Below are 12,971 nucleotides of genomic sequence, written 5' to 3'. Positions count from 1 at the left end.
TAAAAGTCTGACTTCTCTGAAAGCCTCACCAACTGAAAGACAACAAATTTTCCTATCAAACGTGATATTTAGGGACCGAGCCCCCCTTGCCCCCTTTCAGTTTTGCCAAACAGGAAAGGAACAAGGAGCAGTTGTTTCCCAAAAAAAAACCCTTTAATTTTGTCCTCTCTCCACTCTAACTGAAATGACCATATATGGGCATACAGTGCAGTTACACAGCTGACAGCAGCTGTCAATCAAACTCTGACACTCAGTGCCTTCATTCAGTGACTGTCAAAAGCAGATGGCAAAAGCTCACAACTCCTTGTTAGTGGATGGGAGATGCTAACTACTCCATGTTAGTGGATGGGAGATGCTAACTACTCCATGTTAGTGGATGGGAGATGCTAACTACTCCATGTTAGTGGATGGGACATGCTAAGAACTCCATGTTAGTGGATGGGAGATGCTAACAGCTCCATGTTAGTGGATGGGAGATGCTAACAGCTCCATGTTAGTGGATGGGAGATGCTAACAATTCCATGTTAGTAGATGGGAGATGCTAACTACTCCATGTTAGTGGATGTGAGATGCTAACTACTCCATGTCAGTGGATGTTAGATGCTAACTACTCCATGTTAATGGATGGGAGATGCTAACAGCTCCATGTTAGTGGATGGGAGATGCTAACACCTACATGTTAGTGGATGGGAGATGCTAACAGCTCCATGTTAGTGGATGGGAGATGCTAACAATTCCATGTTAGTGGATGTGAGATGCTAACAGCTACATGTTAGTGGATGGGAGATGCTAACTACTCCATGTTAGTGGATGGGAGATGCTAACAGCTCCATGTTAGTGGGTGGTAGATGCTAACAGCTACATGTTAGTGGATGGGAGATGCTAACAACTACATGTTAGTGGATGACAGACGCTAACAGCTACATCTTAGACAACGGGAGATGCTAACAACTTGCATGTTCGTGGGTGGACGTCTCAGTCGCTGGCCGGCGGGGAGGCTCGGTCCCGACTAATGCCGCTTGCGGCTTTAATTATTAATTTTTTTTTGTATTTTATTTTAGTTATTTTGAGTCCTGATACATAATATTGGTGGATCTGACAGGGGGACAGAAAAGTGAAAGAAACAGAAAGTGAAACAAAAGCAAGTGAACAGACAAGCCAGCACTGAAAAAAGGGGTGAAGAGAGGGAAGAGAGTGCAAGGATACACCATTTTTTTCTTATTTTTTTATACTCCAGACAATCTGCTACTGCACATACATAAAGATCTGACAGAGGGCATCTTACGGACTTTTGTTGGAGAACATAGCTGGTAGTAAACTGAGGCATTCAAACTGAGGATACAAGTATGAAATTACACCGGAGCATCAGCAAAGGTCCACTACAGATCACCATTCGTCTAGCCCACCACAAGAGGACAAGGTAACTGAGTCCACAGGTAGAATGTGAAGAGTGATTAAAGATCAACATGATCATGCAAATGTGATAGTGATTGTAGAGGTTAATCTTTTGAATCGGTGGTTTCTTTGATCGTCTTGCTTTAACCCCTTCTTGACAATAACGGACAAAGAGTCTTTTCACGCGTGTGACAACGTCTCCGTCGCAGCATGGTAAAAAAAAACGTGCGCTCCGTCCGCCATCATTTATTTACTCATTTCAAACAGCTGAACTAAATAACTTCCTCCTGGTGGGTTCACCCGAAAGGTGCGCCCTCTAGCCGCACACACACACACTGCATGGTCAGACAAACTTAATTGCCCAATGTGTAAACCTTTTAACATATGAAATTCCCTTGGTTAACTTAAAATACACAATGCATGAAGTTAAATCTTCTTAAACTTACACATAAGAAATGGTGCTGTTGTGGAAATTCTATTCATAAATGCACCAACGATGAGTTCCTTATTGGTTCCTTTATTTCCAGTTGCAACAGGAGAGAAGTCACAGCTGCTCAGTCAGTGTGAGTTCTAAAGTTCTGTGATACAGACTGATATTTATACCCCGCCCTGAACCCCTGTGGCCAGGGGCAGACATGTTAATGTCATTAACATGTCTTCTAGGCTGCCCTGAGATAGGAAGGGACACATATTTAACATATGAAGTGACAAAGGAACAAACTCCAACCACCCAACCTACTTCAACCCCCTGTGGCTGCCGATGCATCTGAGAAGAACAGCATACAGACCACAGATACCATTTGGAGATTACACCCGGTCAGGGGGAGACACATCTGCTTAAAATGCAACAGGACAAACAGGAGAGAACCCCCATTTGGGTTTCTTGGTGTCAGGAGTCCAGGGGGGCCGTCTGCTAAGGAGTCTACTTAAAGTTGATAACCATCACTTGCATCAAATACATAAAATTTCCATTACAGCGCTTACATTCCGGCCCCTAATTGTAAATGCTGGGCATAACAATTATCAAAACTCAAAGCGACATTTACATCTGTAGCTTAAATCACACCCTTTTGTAAACATAAACAAAGATCACATTCTTATTTCAGTAACATAACAAATCAGTCCATTTCAAGCAAAACACACAACTTGTCGACTGGTCTTTCCAAAACATTGCTTTTGGTTTTAACCAGAACCCTTCTCACATGACCCTTTGAATCATAGATAGTCTTTTCAACTTTTCCCATGAACCATGACCCTCTTGGTGCAGTGTTATCTACAATAAGAACAACGTCACCAGGTTTCAGGTTTCTTTTTGCATTGAACCATTTCTGTCTTTCTTGTAAAAGTGGAAGATATTCTTTGGTCCAACGTTTCCAAAACATGTTTGACAAATATTGAACCTGACGCCACCGTCTCCTTGAATACAAATCCTCTTTCTGAAACAAACCAGGTGACAACGCAGGGTGTCTTTTCATGAGAAGCAAATGATTTGGGGTTAATGCTTCTAAATTGTTTGGATCATTAGACACTCTTGTAATGGGTCTATCATTTATAATAAACTCCCCTTCACAAAACAAAGTGTGAAGACATTCATCATTAAGAGTTTGTTGTCTCAATAACTGGTTTAGGATTTTCCTCACAGAACGTATCTGTCTTTCCCATATCCCACCGAAATGAGATCCAGCTGGTGGATTGAATATCCATGTGACACCTTTTTGCAAAAGTGATTCAGCTATTTTTGACTTATTCCAATCTTTGATTGCTTCACGCATTTCCTTTTGTGCACCTACTAGGTTTGTTCCATTATCCAATCTCATAACAGAAACTTGGCTTCGCTGAGCCACGAACGTTCTGAACGCGTTTATGCAAGAATCTGTTTCTAGTGAATGAGCAACCTCTATGTGAACCGCTCTGGTGGTAAGGCATGTAAACAAGACGCCATACCTTTTCACATAACCTCGGCCATATTTAACATCAAACGGTCCAAAGTAATCTATACCGACATTTGTGAAAGGAAGATTGTCTGTTTCAAGTCTGTCTTGTGGCAGGTTTGCCATTTGACACACAATACACGCATGGCGGCCCGTGCACACGCAGCGGCTCCTCTCTGTCCCTACCAAATGGTGTTTCTGTGTTTTTTGTGCGTCCCAAGGAGAACTTACTCCCGCAAGTTTCTGCTTGACATCCGCAGAATCATATTCAGAAATACTTTCACACCAGAGATTTCAGTGGACGTGGAAAAGCTCCACTCCTATGGTCTGCTCCGGAGTCCCGCTCAACCCCCGACCCTCGCCCCTGCGGTGAGCCCACAGTGGAGGCGCCACAGGCGGAACAGGAGGAAGCAGAAGAGGGGTAAGCGCGGAGGTATCCGAGATAGGCTAGCTGCTAGCCCTCATCGTCCGGCTATCCCCACCATCATCCTGGCTAACGTGCGCTCGCTGGATAACAAACTGGATTACATCCGCCCTCTTCGGACATCTGTAAAGACTGTGAGTGAGTGCTGTGTCCTTGTCTTCGTGGAAACATGGCTCAATGACAGCGTCCCGGACTGTGCTATCCAGCTAGAGCGGCTAACATGCTATCGGGCTGACAGAGCGCTCGTCGAGGGGGGGAAGACTCGCGGCGGGGGACTCTGTGTTTACATCAGTGACGCCTGGTGCCGTGACGCCGTTGTAGTCTGTAAACACTGCTCACCACTGGTGGAGTTTATGATCATCAAGTGCCGCCCATTCTTCCTGCCAAGAGAAATTATAGCTGTTTTACTGGCAGCAATATACATTCCCCCTGGCTCCACCAACAACAGGAGTGGGGCACTGAATGAACTCTATCAGCACATCAGTGAGCAGCAGACGGCCCATCCTGACGCCTTCCTCATCCTGGCTGGGGATTTCAACCACGCTAACCCAAAGAGCGTGTTTCCACAACTCCATGGACATATTAACTTTCCCACAAGAGGTGCTAATATCCTGGACAATGTTTTCACTACACACAGTGGAGCCTACAAAGCCACCCCCCTCCCCCACCTCGGGGCCTCAGACCACACTACTGTTATGCTCCTGTCAGCATACAGGCCGCTGGTTAAAATCACCAGACCAGCGAAGAAGACAATCCGTGTGTGGCCAGAGGGGTCGTCAGCGGCACTCCAGGACTGCTTCTCCACCACTGACTGGAGTGTGTTCAGACAGGCGGCCACCTTCAACGACACCATAGACCTCCAGGAGTACACAGAGACCGTCACTGCTTACATGAGGAAATGCATGGACGACGTCACGGTCTCCAGAACCATCTCCACTCACGCCAACCAGAAACCATGGCTGACAGGGGAACTCCACAGACTCCTGAGGGCTCGGAATGCCGCCTTCAGAGCTGGGGATGAGGCAGGCCTGAGGACAGCCAGGGCTAACCTGTCACGAGGTATCAGAGTGGCCAAGAGACAGTACTCCAGGAGGATCGCAGATCGTTTCACTGACAGCAGAGACACCAGGAACCTGTGGCGAGGGATCCAGACCATCATGGATTATAAGCCCGCTCCACAGACCTGTGACAACTCCACCTCTCTGCTGAATCAACTGAATAACTTCTTTGCTCGCTTTGAGGCCGACAACAGCACCCCAGCACAGAAAGCCCCACCTCCTCCTGACGACCAATGTACAGAAAGCCCCAGGTCCTGACAATATTCCTGGTCGTATCCTGAGAGACTGTGCTGAGGAGCTCACTGATGTTTTCACTGACATCTTTAACATCTCGTTGAGGCAGGCTGTTGTCCCCACATGCCTCAAAGCCACCACCATCACCCCGGTTCCTAAGAAGCCGTCTCCCTCCCACTACAATGACTATCGCCCGGTCGCACTCACCCCCATCCTTATGAAGTGCTTTGAGCGGCTAGTCATGCAGCACATCAAGTCTGCCCTCCCATCCACCCTGGATCCCTACCAGTTTGCTTATCGGTCCAACCGCTCGACCAATGATGCCATCGCCACTGCTCTCCACTCAGCCCTGACCCACCTGGAGACCAAGAACTCATACGTCAGAATGCTGTTCATCGACTTCAGCTCAGCATTCAACACAATCATCCCCCAGCAGCTCATCTACAAACTGGACCAGCTGGGACTCAGCACCACCTTGTGCAACTGGCTGCTGGACTTTCTGACAGGGAGACCACAGGCAGTTCGGGTTGGCAGCAACACCTCCGGCACCATCATTTTGAACACGGGGGCCCCCCAGGGATGTGTGCTGAGCCCCCTCCTCTTCACTCTGCTGACCCATGACTGCACACCCTCATCCAGCTCAAACTTCTTCATCAAGTTTGCTGATGACACGACCGTGGTGGGTCTCATCAACAATGACGATGAGACAACCTACCGGAGTGAGGTGAGCCGCCTGGCCATGTGGTGTCAGGACAACAATCTCCACCTGAACGTGGAGAAGACGAAGGAGATTGTTGTGGACTTCAGGAGAGAGCATTCCCAGCATGCTCCACTAACCATCAATGGTGCTGCTGTGGAGAGAGTGAGCAGCACCAAGTTTCTGGGTGTGCACATCTCTGAGGATCTTTCCTGGAACATCACCACCACATCACTGGCTAAAAAAGCTCAACGGCGGCTCTACTTCCTCCGCAGACTGAGAAGAGCGAGAGCCCCAACCCCCATCATGACCACCTTTTACAGAGGCACTGTAGAGAGCATCCTGACCAGCTGCATCACAGTGTGGTACGGCGCCTGCACCGTGTCCTGCTGCAAGACCCTGCAGCGCATTGTGAGAGCAGCCGAGAAGATCATTGGTGTCTCTCTCCCCTCCCTCTCCTCTATTTACAAAACCCGCCTCACCCGCACAGCCACCAGGATCACAGGTGACCCCACTCACCCCGCCCACAGCCTTTTCAGCCTCCTGCCGTCGGCTAGGAGACTGCGGAGCCTCCAGGCCAGAACTAGCAGACTCAAGGACAGCTTTTTCCACCAGGCAGTCAGGAAGCTAAACTCCCTCCCTGCTCTGCCCCCACTTCCTGTCTCTGCCCCCCGCCACTGACCTCAGGCCTGAACTTTTCTGTGTTTTACTGTGTTCTTAGTAAATGATTTTATTTATTACCTTGATCTTATATGTTTTGTTGCACCGTGGGTCCGAGAGGGCTGTAATTTCATTTGTGCTGTATGTGCTTATGTATGGCATATTTGACAAATAAACTGACTTTGACTTTTTTGACTTTGATTTTCTGTTCACCAGGTCTACCTGACACCCTTTTACAAAGCACACATTTCGACAATATTTTTCTGAGAGTGGCATCAGCTTTTGGAATCCAATATTTTTCTCTAAGTTTTGATAGCATTATGTTTCTCCCACTGTGACCCGTTAATTTGTGAATGTGTCTGAAGATCAACGATGACACATAGTGGTCTTGGTGAAGTATTACAGGGTGTTTCACAATAGATGGTAAGGCAGATTGATCTCGCCATCTGCCAACTCTCAAAATCCCATTGTCTAACACAGGATCTAACTTCACAATGTTGCTCGTCTTCTTGACTTTTTGACCTTTCTGTAGGGATACAATCTCGTCTCTGTAACTTTGGTTTTGACAAAATTTAACGATCTCCGTCTGCATTTTCCAGGTCTGCGACTGTTAAGTAACTTTCAACCTTGTTTGATCTTTGCTCTTTGACATTCTGACTGTCGCTGGCCGATACTGATTTGCGCTCATGTGACAGGTCTCAAAGTAGCTGTTTAAATCTTAGCATCCAGGCAACAGCCTTCTTAAGACTGAACCAATCTGAGTAGTGACAGATGAGTAGACTGATTGGATCAACTTTCACAGCGTCAACATTAACACTCATAACTTTCACTTCAGCATCATCATGGACGTCTGTGACTATGATGGGTGAGACTGGCCACTGCTTGCAATCCTTTCTTAGAAAGTCTGGTGAGTGGATCCAGCATCTGTTTGAGAGGAAGTCGCTTGCTTTCATGCCTCTCAATGCATAACCCTCTCCACCCTAAGGCATTTTTCTCGAAATTACATATTCCAGTTAAAATGAGTATATCTCTGCAACCACAAGGTCTATTTGAAAAAGTTTGGTGTCAGTATAAAGATAACACTTGTGAGCTTTATGGAGAAGTGTAAAAATCAGTATTTGTGTTGCTGTATAAGAGCAAATAAAGATGGCACAGTAAAATTTCAAGCCTCGCCCAAAAAAAAACCCATTTTCAGCATGAGCAACTCACTGAAATGATGATGAATAAGCTATAATTCTCTTTCAAACCAAAGTCCAACATGTTGACATTGTTTCTGCAAAGACCTGCTCTGCTAAAGTGAAGCAGTACAGAATTACAGAGGGTTTTCCCAAAAAAGTTCAGGCGAGGATGCCAAGGTGCCAATTCGGCACAGTTCGGCACAGTTCGGCACCATCTGTGCCATCTACATTTTCTCATGTGCAATACATAATATTCCATTTCTAGATCACTAATGGTGATGAGTAGAGTTGGATCCAACCATTTTTGGCATATTTTTGAAAATTCAGCTACACACACACACACACACAGACACACACACACACGCACAGAAACCCCTATCTTATGTACTTAATTTTAAACAAAAAACACACTAAGTCACTAAATTTTCAACAAAAACATTTGTTTATACTAAATATAAAAATATAAATAACCAAAAGCAAGTCAAACCATCAGAAATATATAAAACACACATGAAACCAAGTGAAAAAACCAGTATAACTATAAAAATAACACCCAAAAACCACGCCAATCCAATACAAATATATAAATAACAAAAACTAGTCAATTCAAACCATCAAACTATTTATAATTTTTGACTATTTACAAGTTTTGAAACAAAAAACGTCTTTTTACATGTTATTCTCCATTGACTGCGCCCCCTAGTGGTGCGCTCCCCGTGCGTCATGCGCTTCGGTCACATGCACGAATCCTGCCCGAGTCTCAGGGCGCGTGCCTGTATCTCAACGACGGGTTGGCCGAGCTCGACAAATGACCCACCCCTGGATAGCTTGAAACCAATAGAATGCAGTCGTACCCACGTGAAAATGACTGACAGCACCTATAGCCAATCAGAACCAGCCAAACACGAGTCGTCACAACAGATGGGCTTCGTCATTGGAAGATCGTCAAGGCTTTGTGTGGCTCCTCAAATAGTCTATCAGTATCAAGACCACGTGATTTTGTTACCACGGAAGACATGTTTTTAGAAAAAGCTGTGAATATACCGGCAAAAATGATTCCTGAGGAGAAACCACGAAGGTAATATCATTTTTTATAACTGGTTTCTGGCTGAGCGGTTTTTGTTATGGCTGTGGAATCGCTGTTATCTCCCGAATGCTTCGGTTTAGAGGGTCGTGCTGTACATGGTTGGAATCGGCAGAGTCTGGAGTTTCGTTGGACATATAATATGTCCAGATTGAAAGCGGCGTTTCTGCTGTGGAGACAGAAATGTTGTGGAAACGTTGCGGTTGTGGAATGTATCTACGTTTCACATGTTATATTACATTTACCGATAATTTTAGATGTGTTTTGTACATTTTCAAACGGTTTGTGCTGACTTGTAGCCTGGCTTCTTAGGTTTAAATTGGTACCCTGCATGGCTATAATCTCTGTGATTAATGCATCTTTTATGACTGTTGTTGACGGGTAACAGTCACGAGGACCCTAATTAGGGTCCTCTCGGGCTGAGAAAGTAGCTGTTTAAATCTTAGCATCCAGGCAACAGCCTTCTTAAGACTGAACCAATCTGAGTAGTGACAGATGAGTAGACTGATTGGATCAACTTTCACAGCGTCAACATTAACACTCATAACTTTCACTTCAGCATCATCATGGACGTCTGTGACTATGATGGGTGAGACTGGCCACTGCTTGCAATCCTTTCTTAGAAAGTCTGGTGAGTGGATCCAGCATCTGTTTGAGAGGAAGTCGCTTGCTTTCATGCCTCTCAATGCATAATCTGCAGGGTTCAATTCTGAATTCACATATCTCCACTGACTGACTTGGGAGTGATCTCTGATCAGTGATATTCGATTTAAATTCGATCATATGTTGACAGCTTCAGCCATCATCTGTCTGACAAATCTGAGCGTCGAAGATGCAGAAGATGTCTACATTTTCGGATTTATGATGATCGGTCTGCTGCTGATTGGCCTGGGCTGTGGTCTGATCCCCTGGAAGATTAGGAAGGCTGCCACCACAAAAGACGTCCAAGGGTGGATGGTCTTTTCAAATCAACAGGCAAAAGCTGAGGCTGACCGAATTTGCAAACGCTTTCGAAGGATGGACAATTTTGCTGGAACTATGGACGATTTGAGGCGCAAGATGGATTCTACCACGGGAAGGTACTGCTCAACTCAGCTTCTGTCTGAAACAGTTGAGAACCAGCGATAACGGGAAGGTCACAACGGCTCCTTCCGACCAAACGACCAAAACAAGATACCAAGAAACCTTCGGACTGAATCTGGCGCCCCTTGGAATTCAAACAATCTCCCGGAAGAAGATAAAGACATGAGGTCGCTCTCTATCTCCCACCACTGTCTGACTCTGACCCGACAACACACCCTCCCCTTTCTGGACTGCTTCTTTGGAGGGCATCCCCATGGCAACGGAGGTCACCAGCTGGAGCGCAGAGAGGACGGGCCAACCACACACATAAACACGGACTGATGAACTGATAGGGCACACACTCGCACACATAACCCCCCCCCCCAACTCTCAACATCTCCTCCCCTCTCTTCTGCTGACGACTAATGGTGATGGTGTATAGCGCCGATTGGGGGCAGCAACCACTGATACGTTAGTTTGATAGCAACTTGTCTCGTGTTTTTTTGCTATGTATGTGCGCAGGTTGGCTTTTTTTGGTCTCTCACTTCTAATCACGACTCCCTTCGGAACCGTGATCTGAATTGATGTATCTTTTTTTACCACCCACCCCTCTCCCCCCTCCCCTAATTTCTCTCTGAGTTTCTTTAACTCTGTTTTCTTTTCAAGACGGAGCGCCGTAATTGGCTGCCTGGGCGTCTTACAGTAAAAACCAATGCAATTTCGTTGCACTTGTAACTTCGGTAACTTGTTGCGATGACAATAAAGACAATTTTGATTCGGATTCTTCTGAATTCTCTTCTTTTCACGCGTGTGACAACGTCTCCGTTGCAGCACGGTAAAAAAAACGTGCGCTCCGTCCACCATCATTTATTTACTCATTTCAAACAGCTGAACTAAATAGCTTAATCCTTGTGGGTTCACCCAAAAGGTGCGCCCTCTAGGCGCACACACACACACTGCATGGTCAAACAAACTTAATTGCCCAATGTGTAAACCTTTGAAGATATGAAACTCCCTTGTTTAACTTAAAATACACAATGCATGAACTTAAATCTTCTTAAACTTACACATAAGAAATGGCGCTTACATTGATCATGCATATATGACCTCTGACCCCTGAGAAGACCAGAAGCAGGTCAGAGAGGCCCTCAGGACCGAGATAACTGGCGGCCATCGCAGAGCCCAGGCCTGAGCCACTCCCCCAGGAAGGCGCCCACAAGCCAGTCCAGAAGGGGCAGAGGAAAGCCCCGGCCGGGACCCCCGGCGGCCCCGGGTCCAGGGATGTAGTCTAGAGGGAAGAGAACATCCCCCCAGAGGGAGAACCAGAAATGGTAGTAGGCACCCCAGTCACCCAGGAGCCCCCCACTGAGCAAAAGTGGTCCAGAACACGTCTACAAGACGTCATCTTTGCACATCCGGAAGACGTCTTCAGATGAGCCAGAATGAAAGTTTTTTATACATCTTTCTTGGACATTGTACAAATGTCTTGTCAGGATTTTGTATTTATTTATATAGAAGAAAATACATTGTATTGACGTAATAATCTGACATCCAGAAGACGTCTTCAAAGGAGCCAGAATAAATGTACATCACAACAACACGTCCCAAACACATCTTTTTAAAGTCGTTTTTTGAACATCCACACACTAAAAAATGTTGGATCATTTTGTTAACCCAATCGCTAGGTTATGAAATCAGTAACCCAATTTGGGCTATTATGATACATTTGGAGTTATTTCTTGCAACTCTTGTGTTGGGTTCGAGTCCATCAGACCCAACACAGATTTTTAAACTCAGCACATGAGTTGTTTTGACCACTGTTGGGTTGTCAATGAAAGTTGTCACTTCCGTTTTCACTTTCTGCAACACAGAAGAACAGACGTGTTCCTCTGGCTCTCTGATGCAGTATTGCTTTGTGCTTATTTACATTACATATCTAATTCACATGACTGTGTGGCATCATATCATGTGAATTAGATATGTAATGTAAATCAGCATGTCACATGTAATGTCATCCACAGAAAAATATGCTTCAGCGAGCGCCCTCCATAGCATTAACCAAATAGCTAGCTAATGTGTGTAGCTCGCTAGCTACACTATGTATAACGTTTGCATTGCCAGCTGTTGGGACGACTGTGGTTTAGTGGGGAGCGCAGTCGTCTTACAATTGGGAGGTTGTTGGTTTGACTCCTGTCTCCCCCTGTATGTCGCAACCCCCCAGCTATGGGTAAAATAGCACCACTGCCTTGTGGTCGTCACAGGAGTGACAAAGGCTAAGGGAGACCCCCCCTACAGAAAAATCTGCAGTGGAGCCCTGAAGGTAGTTGGTCCTTACATTATGGCACCTTCCAGCAACTCCCGTGGCCAAGCTGGTACTAACTGTAAGAGCCTGTCCCTTCCGCTGGACAAAGGGAGGCTGAGAAGGGGGATCTATCGGTTGTATTATTTTAATTTATCTATGAATCAAAATTTTTGGAAAACTAAACCAATGTGTTTAGTTGAATTAACATGGAATTGTAGTTAATTTGACCCAGCATTTGGGCACATTCAACCAATATATATGGTAAAATTGACCCAGGGCTGAAATTAATTTGATGCAACATTTGGGTTAAAAATGAGCACAATATTCAACCCAATCATATGGTAGAATCAAACTGGACTAAAACTGATTTGACCCAATGATTGGATTAAATCTGTGAACCCATCTGTTGGGTTAAAAAGACCAACCCATTTTGTTGGGTAAAAATAACTACTGTTGGGCTGGTCCAATATTGATTAACTGTTGGGTTAAAAGATAAACCAATTTGGGTTGTTTTTTACCATTCATTTATTAGGGTGCAGTTTTTGTCCGATGAACGTGACTGCAACATCAACATTAATGTTGGTTACACTGTGATCAGTTAATGCGTGTAAAAAAAATTATGGAATGGAATGCTATTTAGTTACGGCGATGGGTATTGTTCTTGCGCAATTTCTTCTGTATTATTCGTTGTCCTACGAGAATGCATTTTTGACCCCCTGAACAAAGCTGAATGTGGGGTTTTTTTGGTATCTACGCGACCGGCCCGGCAACAAATTCGATAAAATTTATACCTCCACAGTGACAGATCAACACTAGCTCAACAGCACCACCTAAAATCACATCCCTATGGCCCACAGAGTGGGCATATTTTGACGTAAGAACACGAAATTCACACCACTGACAGAGCATGAGGGGACAAACAGAAAACTCTCTTGGCTCAAATTTG

The 12,971-nt window shown here is 45.3% G+C and overlaps 3 protein-coding genes across 3 annotated transcripts in view; 2 read left to right on the top strand and 1 right to left on the bottom strand.

The window, feature by feature from the left end:
* LOC115382179 (NACHT, LRR and PYD domains-containing protein 3-like) overlaps positions 1-12,971 on the top strand; it is a 1,352,480-nt gene that overhangs the window by 547,840 nt on the left and 791,669 nt on the right. The window lies entirely within an intron of this gene.
* Positions 1-12,971, top strand: part of LOC115382194 (NLR family CARD domain-containing protein 3-like) — a gene marked incomplete at its 3' end in the record, with an annotated part of 1,416,821 nt that overhangs the window by 752,960 nt on the left and 650,890 nt on the right.
* LOC115381318 (NACHT, LRR and PYD domains-containing protein 3-like) overlaps positions 1-12,971 on the bottom strand; it is a 70,929-nt gene that overhangs the window by 34,987 nt on the left and 22,971 nt on the right. The window lies entirely within an intron of this gene.

Source organism: Salarias fasciatus, chromosome 23 (genome assembly GCF_902148845.1).
Source record: "Salarias fasciatus chromosome 23, fSalaFa1.1, whole genome shotgun sequence".
Taxonomy (NCBI): Eukaryota; Metazoa; Chordata; class Actinopteri; order Blenniiformes; family Blenniidae; genus Salarias; species Salarias fasciatus.
Note: the sequence above shows the minus strand (reverse complement) of the source record. Positions and strands in the feature narration are given on the sequence as shown.